We start from the raw sequence: 13913 nt of genomic DNA, 5'->3' as shown, positions 1-13913 counted from the left end.
TGCTCGCTAGGGGCCACCCTACGTGTCTGCAGACACAATCTTGGGGGCAAGAAGTACCACTCATCCTATCCTGTAGAAAATGGTTAGGAAGAGCTCTTAATTTAGTTGATGAGTCGCCGACAACGGCGACTTCTTAACTCTTAAGCCTTAGTTAAAACACCTTAACTTTGGCTAGGTTGGTCAGGTGGTGATATATATATATATATTTATTTTACTTCTTAGCCCTCATGGTATGGTCAATATGGTCTAGTCACGTCGTGGTCTCGCCCCTGTTGACAGATCATCTGGAGTGCACCAGCTATATAGGTCTCTACCTCGCTGGCAACTCTAGTAGCACAAGCAGACTTACGTGGCAGTAACCACGAAGCCAGCTATGCTAACAGGTGGAACCAAGATGTAAATCATCTGCATGCATTTGTTTCCTAAAATCCTTCTATTCTGTCCCTTCCCACCTCCAAAGGTGGGATTCAGCTATATATATATCTGACAGGTAAGTTTCATGAACAAAATGATATTGTTATGATACAATAAAGTTTGTTCATACTTACCTGGCAGATATTATAATCAAGTACACCCACCTCCCCTCAGGGGACAGTGGAAATAAAAATTATGAATAGAAAATGGGAATGGTTCCTGATACCCGCCTCCCAGCGGCGGGAATGGGTACTAACCACCTGGCCGACCACTGCGTGTGTTGGAAGTTTTTTTTTTAAATTCTGTCGGACTTCAGAAAATACAGCTATCTATATATCTGCCAGGTAAGTATGAACAAACTTTATTGTATCATAACAATATCATATTGTTAAGATACAATAAAGTTTTGTACATACTTACCTGGCAGATATATACGATTGATGGCCCACCCAGCCTCCCCTCAGGAGACAGGTGGAATAGAAAATCTGGTTCTAGAACGGTAATCGTTCCTAGTCCTGCCACCCAGCGGCAGGGGCGGTAGATCACCTGACCTACCTGCAGCGTTTGCCGCGAAATTCGAATTTCTGTCGGGGACGACGGAGTCTATAGCTAAGTATATATCTGCCAGATAAGTAATGTACAAAATTTTATTTTATCTTAACAATATCATTTTCCGCCATAGCACTGAGCCAGATGAAAAAAGTACCACTTATTTGCGTGCCTTCAAACACATTTGAAACTGCATCTTGAAAAGCCTTTTAAAAATCACAAAGCATAGTATCGGGCGTCATATCTGGGGCTAAATTCAAAATTGTCCTCAATGCCCTTTCATATGAATCCTGTGTTTTTCTTTTCTTTGCAAAAGTATACATATCACTGGAGCAACACATCCTTCATAGAACATATAAATAACAAAGTTGGTAGAAAAGCATGTTTTTCTTAATTTTTCATGCTTTAGCTTTATTTTCACCAAAATGTCTTTGCACTGAATAGTCCTTGTGCTAAATCGTCATGCGCTGAATTGTCTCTAAGCTGAACTGCCATGTGCTGAATTGTCCTGCGCGGAATTGTCGGCCCACGGCTTATGACAGCCTGTTTACTGTCTTTTATTTAGGTGTTACATTTATCCCCCATCCCAGATGCTATTATTAAACACAGCGCACAATTTGCACATAAGCTGGTACTTACCAAACATTTTGATTGTTTAGCCTTAAATGTTCAATTTAGTAATGGCTGCCCTAGGTAGGTCATATATTGACAATTGATAATTGTTGATGGCTAAGACATTAATTTTATTTATAAAATCAACATCTAAAAAATTTACCCATCTGGACACGTTCCTTTTTTTTTTATAATACCTTACCTCCATTAAATATGCATCTCACTGACTGAATTTCGCTACCAAGGTACAGACAAAAAGAATCTCCCATCTATAATATAAGGGATATGCTGTGTACAATGCTAAGTTTGGATCCAGTGTACAAAGTTAGGTTTAAATGAGTTTGTTTCTTTTTTCTGATTTATTGCAGCACTGTAGGTTGGGTAGTACTGGGAGTCCCACCTCTCTAGGTTAGGCTAGGGAAAGTAAAGTTAGGATATACTATCATTATACTACGTTTCATTGTGTGAGCTATAGCCTAGCACTCAATGTTTTTAGTTTACTAAGGAACATTGTGGCAGACCTCCTCTGTCACCGGGATAGATTTTAGTGACAAGAGGTTTTGGATCTGTGGATAGAGAGAAGGCTCTCTGGATATGAACAGTGTAATGGAGGATGCCATCCATATATCACCTGTATTTGTACACCATCCCCCATTCATTGAGGTCCATTGTGAAAGGCAAAGAGCAATTCACTCTAGACGTTCGCTTAGTGGCATGATCGGTTTTGGTCTTGGCCTGCCACCTCAGTGGTCACGAGTTCAATTCTTGGGCATTCCATTGAGGAGTCAGAGATGTGTATTTCTGGTGATAGAAGTTCACTCTCAACGTGGTTCGGAAGTCACATAATGCCGTTGTCCCGTCGCTGAATAATCTTTAGTTCTGTGCAACGCAAAAATACCATACAAACAAACAAACTAAAAGTTAGGTTGCTCTTTGTGATCCCTTGTTAGCTTGAAGCCAAGTGGTGTACTAATGTGGTGGCTCTTTTAGTGAGACTCAATAGATCCTGTCCTTGCCCATGTTTCTTTGTCATCCTCATCCCATGAGGTTCCAGTATCCAGTGAAGGGGTGGGCCGAGACATGTCGCACAGCTCCCTCCTCACCTATTGACTGACTCCCCTTGCCTCTAATTCCTTATGTTATTGTTAACTGGACTCCAGTTGGCACTAGAGAATTTATCCCTAAGTTAAGACTGAAGGATTGTTCGTTATGAATTTCAGTGCCATCATTTATGTTACATGGAACTGATTACCGGATATGAAAGAATTAGTGAATGAGGAGTAAGTACGTATACTTAAAAAAAAACGAGCAAAGTCGATGTGAAAAGTGAAAGTAAAATTTGCATAGCTACATAGGTAGCTAAGACACATCTCAAGAACTTATAGTAATTATGGCCTACAGTGTACAGCATGAAGCAAACAGCAGGCAGCAGCCCACTGAAGAGGGAAAGCCATGGTATGCTGTGTTAAAGGAACATGTTCTTCTGTTGTCTTAAATTTTGTTTAAAAATTATAGATTTAGTATTTTAATTTTTTCATTTGACTTTTTTTTTTCTTTGTGTGTGTGTAAGTGCAGATGATGTAATATACATATTGCCTGTTAACATATCATAGAGGTGAAGATTAATTTACGTTGGTCTTTGGAGTCAGAGTGATTTCCAAGACAAATTTGAAAGTGTTAGCATGAATTTATTGATGATATACCAGTAGTGAAAAAAATTAAAAATTGTGAAATGACAAAACTGAAAAATTACTGTAGTAACAGTTATTATGTGCATATATTTTAGAAATTACTGTAGTAACAATTATTATGTTCATTCATTTGTGTGAATGAAGATTATGAACTTGAGCAAGTGAATGCTAGTGCCATGTTCACTATTGTCTCATTCAACAGATTAAAAACAGTGCATGATAGCACATTATTTTTACTTGCAGAGTAGTGAGGAGCAAGAATGACTACCTGTATACAGACTCTTACTGGCCATAAGGACCGTGTGTGGAACGTTTCGTGGAATCCCAAAGGCACTATCCTTGCATCATGTGGATCAGATCGGTCTATTCGTCTTTGGAAAAAGGAAGGAGATTTGTGGGTCAGTAGGGCTATTCTGAGTGAGGCCCACACTCGCACTGTTAGATTTGTGGCATGGTCACCTACCGGTAAGAATTTCGCCTCTGCAAGTTTTGATGCTACTGTGAATATTTGGGATAGCCAAAACAATGACATTGAGTGCACTGCGACCCTTGAAGGTCATGAAAATGAAGTGAAATGTGTAGCGTGGTCACCATCATGGCAATTTCCTTGCAACATGTTTCAGAGATAAGTCTGTGTGTGGGAAGTTGCAGAAGATGATGAATACGAGTGTGTATCTGTCATGCCCGCTCACACTCAAGATGTCAAAAGGGTAACATTTCATCCAAATGAAGATATCTTTGCTTCAGCTTCATATGATAACACCATCAAGTTGTATAAAGAAGATAGTGATGAAGTTGGACAGTATCTTGCACTCTCTCGGACATGAATCAACTGTTTGGGGCCTTTCCTTTGATTCTGAAGGGCAGCGACTGGTTTCATGTTTCGGATGATCGTACTGTAAAAATATGGCAGAAATATTTACCTGGTAACAAAGAGGGAGTTCCCACTCCTGATAATGAACCTGCATGGAAGTGTGTATGTACTCTATCTGGTTTCCACAACCGCACCATTTACGACATTGCTTGGTGTCCTCTCACTGGTGCTATTGCTACATCGTGTGGTGATGATGCTATTCGTATTTTTAAAGAGCAACCAGGCTGTGATAGAAATGCACCTATTTTTGACCTTATTTTAACCATACCTCAGCTCACTCAGAAGATGTGAACAGTGTTGATTGGAACCCCACTACCTTAGGGTTGCTTGCATCAGCAAGTGACGATGGTACAATAAAACTTTGGGATTTCTCTAGCATATTTTAAAGTGATGCAAAAAAAAAAAAAAAGATGTATCTTTTAAGGTTCCTGGTATTTGTTTATGTTAATAGTTTTATCAGCATTATGTTTTAAGATAGTTTTTAATCATGTGTTAAGTTTTTTTGGACGTATGATTGTTAATGTTTGTGGTATCCAAAGAAAACTACATCATTTAATTTTTTTAAGTATGATGTTCATGTATTACTAAAAAAAAAAAAATTTTCTCTGAAATATGTACTAAATCTTCATTCTGCTGTAAGTCTGTTACTAATAGATATTAACAGTTCATGGTATTGTTAATTCAGTTACTCTCATGTAAATGTGCAGTTTCAGCTACAGTGTTAATTAAACTTTACTCTGGAAAATTACATTGCTTTCTTCCTGTGTAGGTTTTCGTTATTTTTACATTTTCAGTCACCTCTAAAGGTCTACTTAAATTTGACCGGAAGTTACCCAAGGGTTGAGTAATTTTTTATCCAAATAATTATCACATTAACCAGTTGAATTTCAAGGTCATGAGTTATGAAAAACAAAATTGTTAATAATTAGCTTTGATATTTAAGTGCTGTATCATACAATAATTTTAAGCAAAATTATAGTACTGTACAGCTGTATTTCACGTTCAGTCAAATCAAGACCTTGGAACATCACCAGAATGGCTGATTATATAACATCAAATTCAAGATTTACCATTGTTCTGAGCTGATGAGAATATCAGAGAATGGACTGTGGTGGTTAAAACACTAAACTATAGCAATTAAATTACTCCTTAGATGACGAATACCCTGTGCTGTATCAAATGTTAACATGGTTTTCATTTGAAGATTTTTAATTGTTACTGTATCAGGAGCAATGAATTTTTCTTAATTATCAGGTCATTAAAATTTTGACTCACCATCCAGTGCAAAGGACCTCTATAGTTGCACCATTCATGTCTTCCTTATGCCATTACCACCAAAAGTCTGCACATATCTCCAGCTTCACATCTCATAGTTCTCCTCTAAGTTGGTCTGGGTCTTCCAATCATCTCCTCTGGTGCCCACTGGAGCTCAGGCGATATTATAATGTGTTCTCCTCAGGGTGGTGTGAAGGCCATGCCCAATCCATGTCTGTCTCCCCTTCATCATTAATGTTTGATTGGTTATTAAAATTTAGATATTGGCACTAATATCAAGATAGAAATTGCTCAGATATGCCACTATTTTACTACACCATTTATAAAGAATAGTACAGTAGTCCAATTATAAATGAGACTGTTGGGACATTGTTTTGATATCGTGAACAATTAGACACACTCATCTAGTTGAATCCTGTACAGTATTAAATGTTATGGTGTTGTGCACCTTGTGGTGCATATACCAATGTTAGTGTAGTAGTTAACATAATTGAAAGAGGACAAATAATGACTAACAAAGCTTCGTCTGTTTATGCCATTGTTCTGCCATAAAGTCCATAAATTCTACAGTATATTATTCGCCTCAGTGGAGTGTCGGTTTGGTCTTGACCTGTCACCTCGGTTTGTAATTGTCGTTATTATAAGACGGTAAGATAGGACGGATAGGAACATTATCTTTGTGGGCCTTCGGAAGGCCGTACATTGAACCTTATGATAGTCCTGGTCTGTACAGGGACTGATAAGTATCCACGAGTTCGATTCTCGGTCATTCCATTGAGGGGTTAGAGATATGTATCTCTGGTGATAGAAGTTCACTCACGACGTGGTTCGGAAGTCACGTAAAGCCGTTGGTCCCGTTGCTGAATAACCACTGGTTTCCATGCATTAAAAACGCAATACAAACAAAACTACAGTATATTGAGGTCAAAGACCAAATAGGAATTTAGCTTTGGCCATAACTTTTGAACTGTGCAAGGTAGATACCTCATATTTTGTACACATGATTCACTAGTGATGCCAGTGCGCAGAGTGAAAGCAATGTCTTCTTGAGAAGTCAAATCACAAATATGAATATAAACTTGGCAATACTTTTTACCAATACAAGAAGATAGGCTTCATGTTTTTCCATTCTAATCCGCTAAGGAAGTCCAGACAAGGAATGAGTTTAAAGTTATACTTCAAGATCATAAGCCAATAGGATTTATCCAAAACTAGAGCTTTTCACCCATATGAGATTGAGGCTTCATGTCTAACATGCCTAATCAATTAATGAAGCCAGAGCACAAATGTTGAATGCTTGGATGCCAGTTAATGTAGTAACATTATATAACCTGGATAGCAACTCCAACATATTTTTTATATTGATTTCTTGATTGCTAATGAGTAATGGTTGTCTCAGCTCTTTGTGAAATCTCATTTGTTTTTCATCAACACTCGCTCAAGCATGCTGCTAAGTGGCATCTGTTTTCCACATGTTTTACTCATGCACTACTAGTTAGATCTTCACATAAAGTTGCGCAGTTCAGAAAAATTATTGTCAATAAGGAATGTAAGTTGAGACAATGACAAATAAGCGCTGGTTAATGTTGGTGACCATTGTCATTATAAAACCAGATGATATATCATTTATTCATGATGAATGGTAGAGGTCTTAGCAATGATCAGGATATATTACGGTAGCTAGGCTATGGATAATTCTCAGTACGTACACCAGTATGTGAAAAAGATGTATAGCTAGCTAAGTATTAGCTTTTTATGTAAAACTGAATCTGAGTTTTACCCTTTCTGCTCCTTCCCTCCGTTTTCTCATTTTCCAACTTATGAACACTTATGGAAGTTTGTCATAGTATCTTTAATGGTCTTTGGTTAGCTCTTTAAGGGCGATTACACCTTATAATGAGTAATAAGGCAAGTGAAGTCTTTACTTCAGTACAGTTTTCCATTTTAAATTAATTAGGAACTCTCTCTTTCAGGAAGCCTTATGAAAGACAACTTATGCTAAGACACTCCCGCATCCTTCATAACTTCTTTGACACGTATTTTCAACGAAGTCATTACAGGTTGGTGAATGTTGACTTCATGCTGAGCTTTCACATACAGTTTATTATTTAAAAAAATAAAATCAGTTTAGTTTTGAAAGTAAAAAATTAATAAAGAGAACAGAAAGCAGATGCATTAAGGATATAAAAACTGTGGTATTTTGTGCTGTAATTGAAAATTTTGTGTCAGGGCCTCTGTAGAAACAAGGCAACATCTAATATTTTTGTTCATACAAACCTATTACCTAATACATATGATTTACCAGTAAAGTGATCAGTGGAATCGTAGACTTCACTCTTGAGGAAATTTGCAGCCTGCCAGTAGCAACTGACCAAGTACAAACAGATCGATGGGTCCCAGCAGATGAGTGTGCTTATTGCATAGTCTGGTAATTAGCTGTGAGAATCAGCATTTATTGAAATGCAAAACATTGTAATATATAGTACACTAATGGGTTTGTATAGGAAAAAAGAAACCTTTTTATAGCATCAGATTCCCTCACAAACTCATTTGCTCATAATTCGCTTCAAAGTGCTATTTAGGTGGAAGTATAAAGCCCATAAAACTCTAGAACTGGCTGATTGAGATTCAACAGATATGTTTGAAAGCTTCTGGGACTGAGATAAGCAGTTAAACACATGACTAGCAGAAACAGGGAGTCATGTTTGTAAAGTTAGAACCATGATATTCTTATTGAAAGTTGATAGACTAATGATGGAATTACCACACTTCTTTATTATGTAAAAAAAAAAATAGTGGCCAGTAACCCTGGAAAGTGGAAGGATGACATCATTATTAATGATGAAAGGACTAAGTGGATGAAGAATTAGCTGAATCAGAAACACGCACAGGCTGTCTTGCTACTACTGCATGATCAGATGAGCAATTTGACCACTTGTATATATCATACTGAGATAAAAGTCTGAATGTTGTATAGCTCTTCCACGTTTCCACTGAAAACCAGTTTCTACAAAATAATTTGGTTTCTAAATAAAAAGGAATTTATGTGATGTTGTAGTAAATAAACTTTTCATCAGTTTTATTATTATTTAACAAGTTCTTTTGACTTAAGCTTGCAAAGAAAACAAGAGCTGTGATTTTATGGATAAGCGTCATGATTTGTGTTAACTATCCTTGACTGAAGCAGGTACTGCCTGTCCTGCTGAGTATGAATCCAACCACAGAGATAAAAGCTTGTGAATGTTTCATAGCTCCTCATAAAGAAGAGAAAACCTGCTAAGAGTTGAACAAAGATGTTGATTGAATTAGTATCCCTTTCACTGATCCAGCCATGGAACAGGTTCTATTTTTCATGGTAGAGGTTGAGGGTTAAAACTACAAGGCTTGGAGATAGCTTCAGCTGCTTCTGCTGAAAATAATAATAATATTTTATTAAAAATAATGGCAGAATTCACAGAATTTATTTTATATCAAATTCTTTCAATTCTCCTTATGATTTGCCTTTCTGGAACGCTGGTATTATAAAGCAGGTGTCCAATATTCATCATGCAGTAGGCCGTCAACGGAATTTCGGGCTGATGTTATCAAAGGCAAACTGGTTATCAAGGACAGGCTAGGTGTGTCTCAGGTTGGGAACAGGCCGTAGTCGTCAGGGGTTTATCCAGTATTCCTTGTTTTTTTGTTTTTGTTTTTTTCTGGTTTTCTATAGGTGTCTGCATGTTTTGCCACCTCGTTTGGCCATCTTCGGGACAGGATCGCTGAGTGCAATGGTCTGTGTCGGATGGATTCACGCTACTTATTGCATTCGGGTGGTTTGAGGAGATGGTTACTTCGCTTTTCATTGGGCAATACCTGTGACGTCACAAGTGATGTCATCAGGGGGCCGGTTGCTGGTTGGCTGTCCTCTTCGTGGGCAGAGCCTCATTCTTATTGGTGATGGTGGAGGTCCCCTTGAAGGGCATGCTACCAGGTCATCCTCAGGGCAAGAGCTTGAGCTTCGATCACCCTCAGGGTTACTAGGGACGTCCTCAGGATGAGAGCTAACACTTCTATCATCCTCCGATCCCTCTGGTATGATGGTCGTTGTCTGCTGCTCTCTTTATGTGCAGTCCTTGCATGATTAAATATTGTTCCTTCCTGCCGTGACAGGAGATCCTCTTGGAGAAGTGCATTGACGTCATCCCGATGTAAGTTCCTAGGCATCCTCGGATTGGGCACTTGTATCTGTAGATGACGTTCGTCCTCTTTAAGGGATCCTGCGGCGGTGCGGGGTTATTCTTCATAATAAGGCTGCATGTTTTCTTACTTCTATAAAATATGATAAAGTTGATCTGTTTGTTGTTGTCGGTAGGGAAAATGTGATTCTTGATTTATTTCCCGTGGGGCTCGCTCATCTTCTTTATATCGCCGATGGAAGGTTCCCTTGTAGAAAAAATTAATTTTCTGCTGGGGGTCTGGGCGGGGTTTCTGTAGGTACCATTTCTCCATGCTCTTCCTAAAGACGTTCTGGATGCTGCGGTTGGTGTGTCCGTTGTTTGCTAGGACCTGGGCTGCATGTTCCATCTCCTTATGGGTGTCTGCCCATGTTGAACAATGATAAAGAACTCTGCTGACGTAAGAAAACATGCAGCCTTATTATGAAGAATAACCCCGCACTGTCGCAGGATCCCTTGAAGAGGACGAACGTCATCTACAGAGACACATGCCCAATCCGAGGATGCCTCAGAACTTAAATCGGGATGACGTCAATGCACCTCTCCAAGAGGATCTCCTGTCACGCGCAGGAAGGAGCAATATTTAATCATGCAAGGACTGCACATAATAAAAGAATCCGCCGCACCAACATCGTCGGTAACTTCGAGGTTATCGACCAAGCACCCGATCTACGTCGTTTGCGAATCTTAGAAGCGCTGCACATCAGGAGGGAGAAGCCCAGTTTGAATGTTGCACAGGAGCCCCTCCTCCTCCCCACCGCCGTCAGGAGAGCAGCAAACAATGCTCCACAACGACCATCGCACCAGAGGGATCCGGAGGATGATAGAAGTGTTAGCTCTCATCCTGAGGACGTCCCGAGTAACCTTGAGGGTGACCGAAGCTCAAGCTCTTGCCCTGAGGAGGACCTGGTGGCACGCCCTTGGAGGGGACCTAAACCATCACCAATAGGGATGAGGCTCCGCCCACAAAGAGGACAGGCAATCAGCAACCGGCCCCCTGATGACATCACTCGTGACGTCACAGGTATTGCCCAATGAAAAGTGAGGTACCCATCTCCTCAGACCACCCGAATGCAATAAATAGTGTGAATCCATCCGACACAGACCATTGCACTCAGCGTCCTGTCCCGAAGATGGCCAAACGAGGTGGCCGAAACATGTAGATGCCTATAGAAAAACCAGAAAAGAAAAAAAAACAAGGAATACTGGATAGACCCCTGATGACTATGGCCTGTTCCCGACCTACAAGACACACCTGTATACCTGTTGACGACCCCAGCCTGTCCCTGATAACCAGTTTGCCTTTGATAACACCAGCCCGAAATTCCGTTGAAGACCTACAGCATGATGCATATTGGACACCTGCTTTATAATACCAGCGTTCCAGAAAGATAATTCATAAGGAGAATTGAAAGAATTTTATATAAAATAAATTCTGTGAATTCTGCCATTATTTTTAATAAAACATGTTTGAAAGAAGGTCTGTTTCCAGCATACACCAATAATAATAATAATAATATCCTTTATTTCAGCTCAGGGCCATATACATGGAATATACAAAATACAGACAGTAACATACACAATCTAGATACATAGGAGACAACATGATAATAAAGAAATGAATAATCAGCCTTACTTATCCAGCAAAATAAGCATTGAGGTAGCATAAAAACAAATGTAGTATAATCATAATACTGGTAATAACAGTGATGATATTGGTGAGAAAAAAAATGCATTGAGAGTTATAACAGTTAGTGCACAGATTATATAACTTAATTTCATACATTCAACTTCCCTGTCAGATATATACTTAGCTATAGACTCCGTCGTCCCCGACAGAAATTCAAATTTCGCGGCACACACTACAGGTAGGTCAGGTGATCCCGCCGCCTGCCGCTGGGTGGCAGGAATAGGAACTATTACCGTTTTAAGCCAGATTTTTCTGTGTCGCGGTACTAGTAACATCTTTGCTAGTGGATCCTCACACCACTTGTAAAAATTGTAGAGGGAATGTATGCTCTCAATTGAATACATGTGATGAGTGCAAGAATTTGAATGGGGAGGAATGGAAGTTGCTTAATTCCTACCTAAGAAAGTTGGAGAGAGATAGGGCTAGAAAAGCCTCTTCCAAGAGTGTAAGTAGGTCGGTCTCTAACGAGCCAGTTAGCGGACTATTGCCTATTGATAACCCTATTGTTTCTCCCATACAGCTTTACCTTCCCGATTATCGGACTCGGCAAGCTCAACATCTGAAATTGCGAGTCTAAAAGCTTCGCTTAAGCATCTATGGAACAAAAAATTAAAGAACTGGAAGGTAAGTGCAGTGAAAGTGTTCCCAGTGAAGTGGAGGGTGCGTCTGATCGGCTCTGTCTCGCTCCCAGGCCTAGACCTCTTTCAAGCTCCCAAGACCAGTGGAGAAGAAATGTCGAAAGCCGCAGGGAGGTTTCAGAGAATCCCCACCGGTCAGGCGTCCCCTCGTAACTACAGGCAGATCCTGTAGTTACGTCCCGGGCTGCCAAGGATAGTCGTTGGAACGCCTCAAAGGAAAAGCAAAGCGCCTAGAGAGCCTGAGGCGCCTGAAAGAAGAAGCAAAGCGCCTAAAGAGCCTGAGGCACCTGAAACGAGGCGCAAAGCGCCTGAAGAGCCTGAAGCGTCCGAATGGGGGCGCAAGGCGCCTGGAAAGCCTGAAGCGGCTGAAACAAGACGTAAAGCGTCTAGAGCGCCTGAAAGCAGGCGCAAGGATTTGTACAATCCAGAATACAATTTGGATGAGTTATCGGAGTTTGAAGCGGACTTGGAGAATCCTCTTTGGGATTTTTCTCAAGATCAATTTTTTTCCCCTGACAGGGTCTCTAGGTGTCGCACAAGTGATCGTAGCCCCTGTCGGGAAGGAGTTGATCATGAAAAAAGGGAAAGACATTTAAGGACTTCTCCTGGTAGGGACGAAAGTTGTCGCACAGGCGACCGACGTCCTTGTCAGGAGGGCCTTAGGGTAAAAGAACAACATCGGCCTTCTCCTGGCAGGGACTCAAGATGTCGCACAAGCGACCGTAGCCCTTGTCAGGTTGCAGCCGGTGTTGCTACAAGCCCTGTGCATTCCCGAGAGAGGAGTCCTCCGGTCGCACACTCTTTCTCCGAATAAAACTCAACCGAATTGGAGGATGTTTCGGACTCTGAAGAACAAAACAAGGGGGCAGGTCTTTCTGATTATAAGAGATTAGCAGTCCTCTTGTTGAAAGAATTTGGAGAGTCTCTGAGTCCCTGCTGCCCCTCCTTCTCCTCGGTCTTTATTTTCGAGTACGAAGGCTGCGAAGTCTCCTCTTTCTTGAAGATGCAACCGACCATTTTTCAAAATGAAGAGGGCTTTGCAGTCGGTCGAAAAAAATTGGCTTAAAACAAGGAAAAGGAAAGGAAAAAGGTGGGGGGAAGACTGTGTTTACCTGTCCCCCTTCCAGGTATCTATCAGAGAGGGATTTGGTATAGCACAGGAGAATCTATGGGACTTTCTCTTCCCTCATCTGCTGAGGCGGACTTCTCGACCTTGGTGGATTCGGCAAGGAGGCATGCACTTCCATCGTCCGGGAAAAAACAAGCTGACAATGTCTGAAATGGACCATCTCCTAAAGGGAATCCATTCCATGTCTTGGAAGTTTTTAACTTACTAGATTGGTCCCTTGGGGCTTTGGCCAACAAGACGCAAGACCCTCAATTTTTGGAACCAGAAGTCTTGCATAGTGTTTTGGCATGCATGGACAAGGCAGTGCAGGACGGATCGGCTGAAGTGGCATCCTTGTTCGGGACAGGAGTATTAAAGAAGAGGGGCTGTCTTTGGTTCATTTCTTACCAAAGCAGTCTCTCCAGTACAGAGGGCTTCTCTTTTATACGCCCCTCTGTCTAAACAGCTGTTTCCCTTCTCAGTTTTTGGTTAAAGGACATTTCCCATACGCTTACTGAGAAGGCAACACAGGATTTGCTGGTACATTCTGCTAAGGAAGCCTAGACCAGCTGACTTCTGTCTCGAAGAGGGAGCCAAGACCTGCCCAACAGCCCTTTCGAGGTAGAGCTTTTAGCCGAGCCCAAGGGAAGGAGAGAGGAGAGAAAAGAGGAAGATCTTTTCCATAGAGTTCCAAAGAGAACGCAAAATGAGATTCCAGTTCCCCCTCCCAAAACTCAACCAGTTAAGGGGGGCCCAGAACTTTTTCTGGGATTCTCGGAAGCATGGGCTTCAATGAAAGCAGAGTCTTGGTCTCTACAAGTGCTGGGACGGAAAAGGATACCTCATCC

General features: G+C 40.8%; 1 protein-coding gene and 1 pseudogene across 1 annotated transcript in view; both read left to right on the top strand.

The window, feature by feature from the left end:
* LOC135208862 (probable cytosolic iron-sulfur protein assembly protein CIAO1) overlaps nucleotides 1-13913 on the top strand; it is a 47914-nt gene that overhangs the window by 23382 nt on the left and 10619 nt on the right. The window lies entirely within an intron of this gene.
* LOC135208263 (probable cytosolic iron-sulfur protein assembly protein CIAO1) lies at nucleotides 3488-4589 on the top strand (annotated as a pseudogene).

This window comes from Macrobrachium nipponense, chromosome 35 (assembly GCF_015104395.2).
Source record: "Macrobrachium nipponense isolate FS-2020 chromosome 35, ASM1510439v2, whole genome shotgun sequence".
NCBI lineage: Eukaryota > Metazoa > Arthropoda > Malacostraca > Decapoda > Palaemonidae > Macrobrachium > Macrobrachium nipponense.
This window is presented reverse-complemented; position numbering and strand designations above follow the sequence as displayed.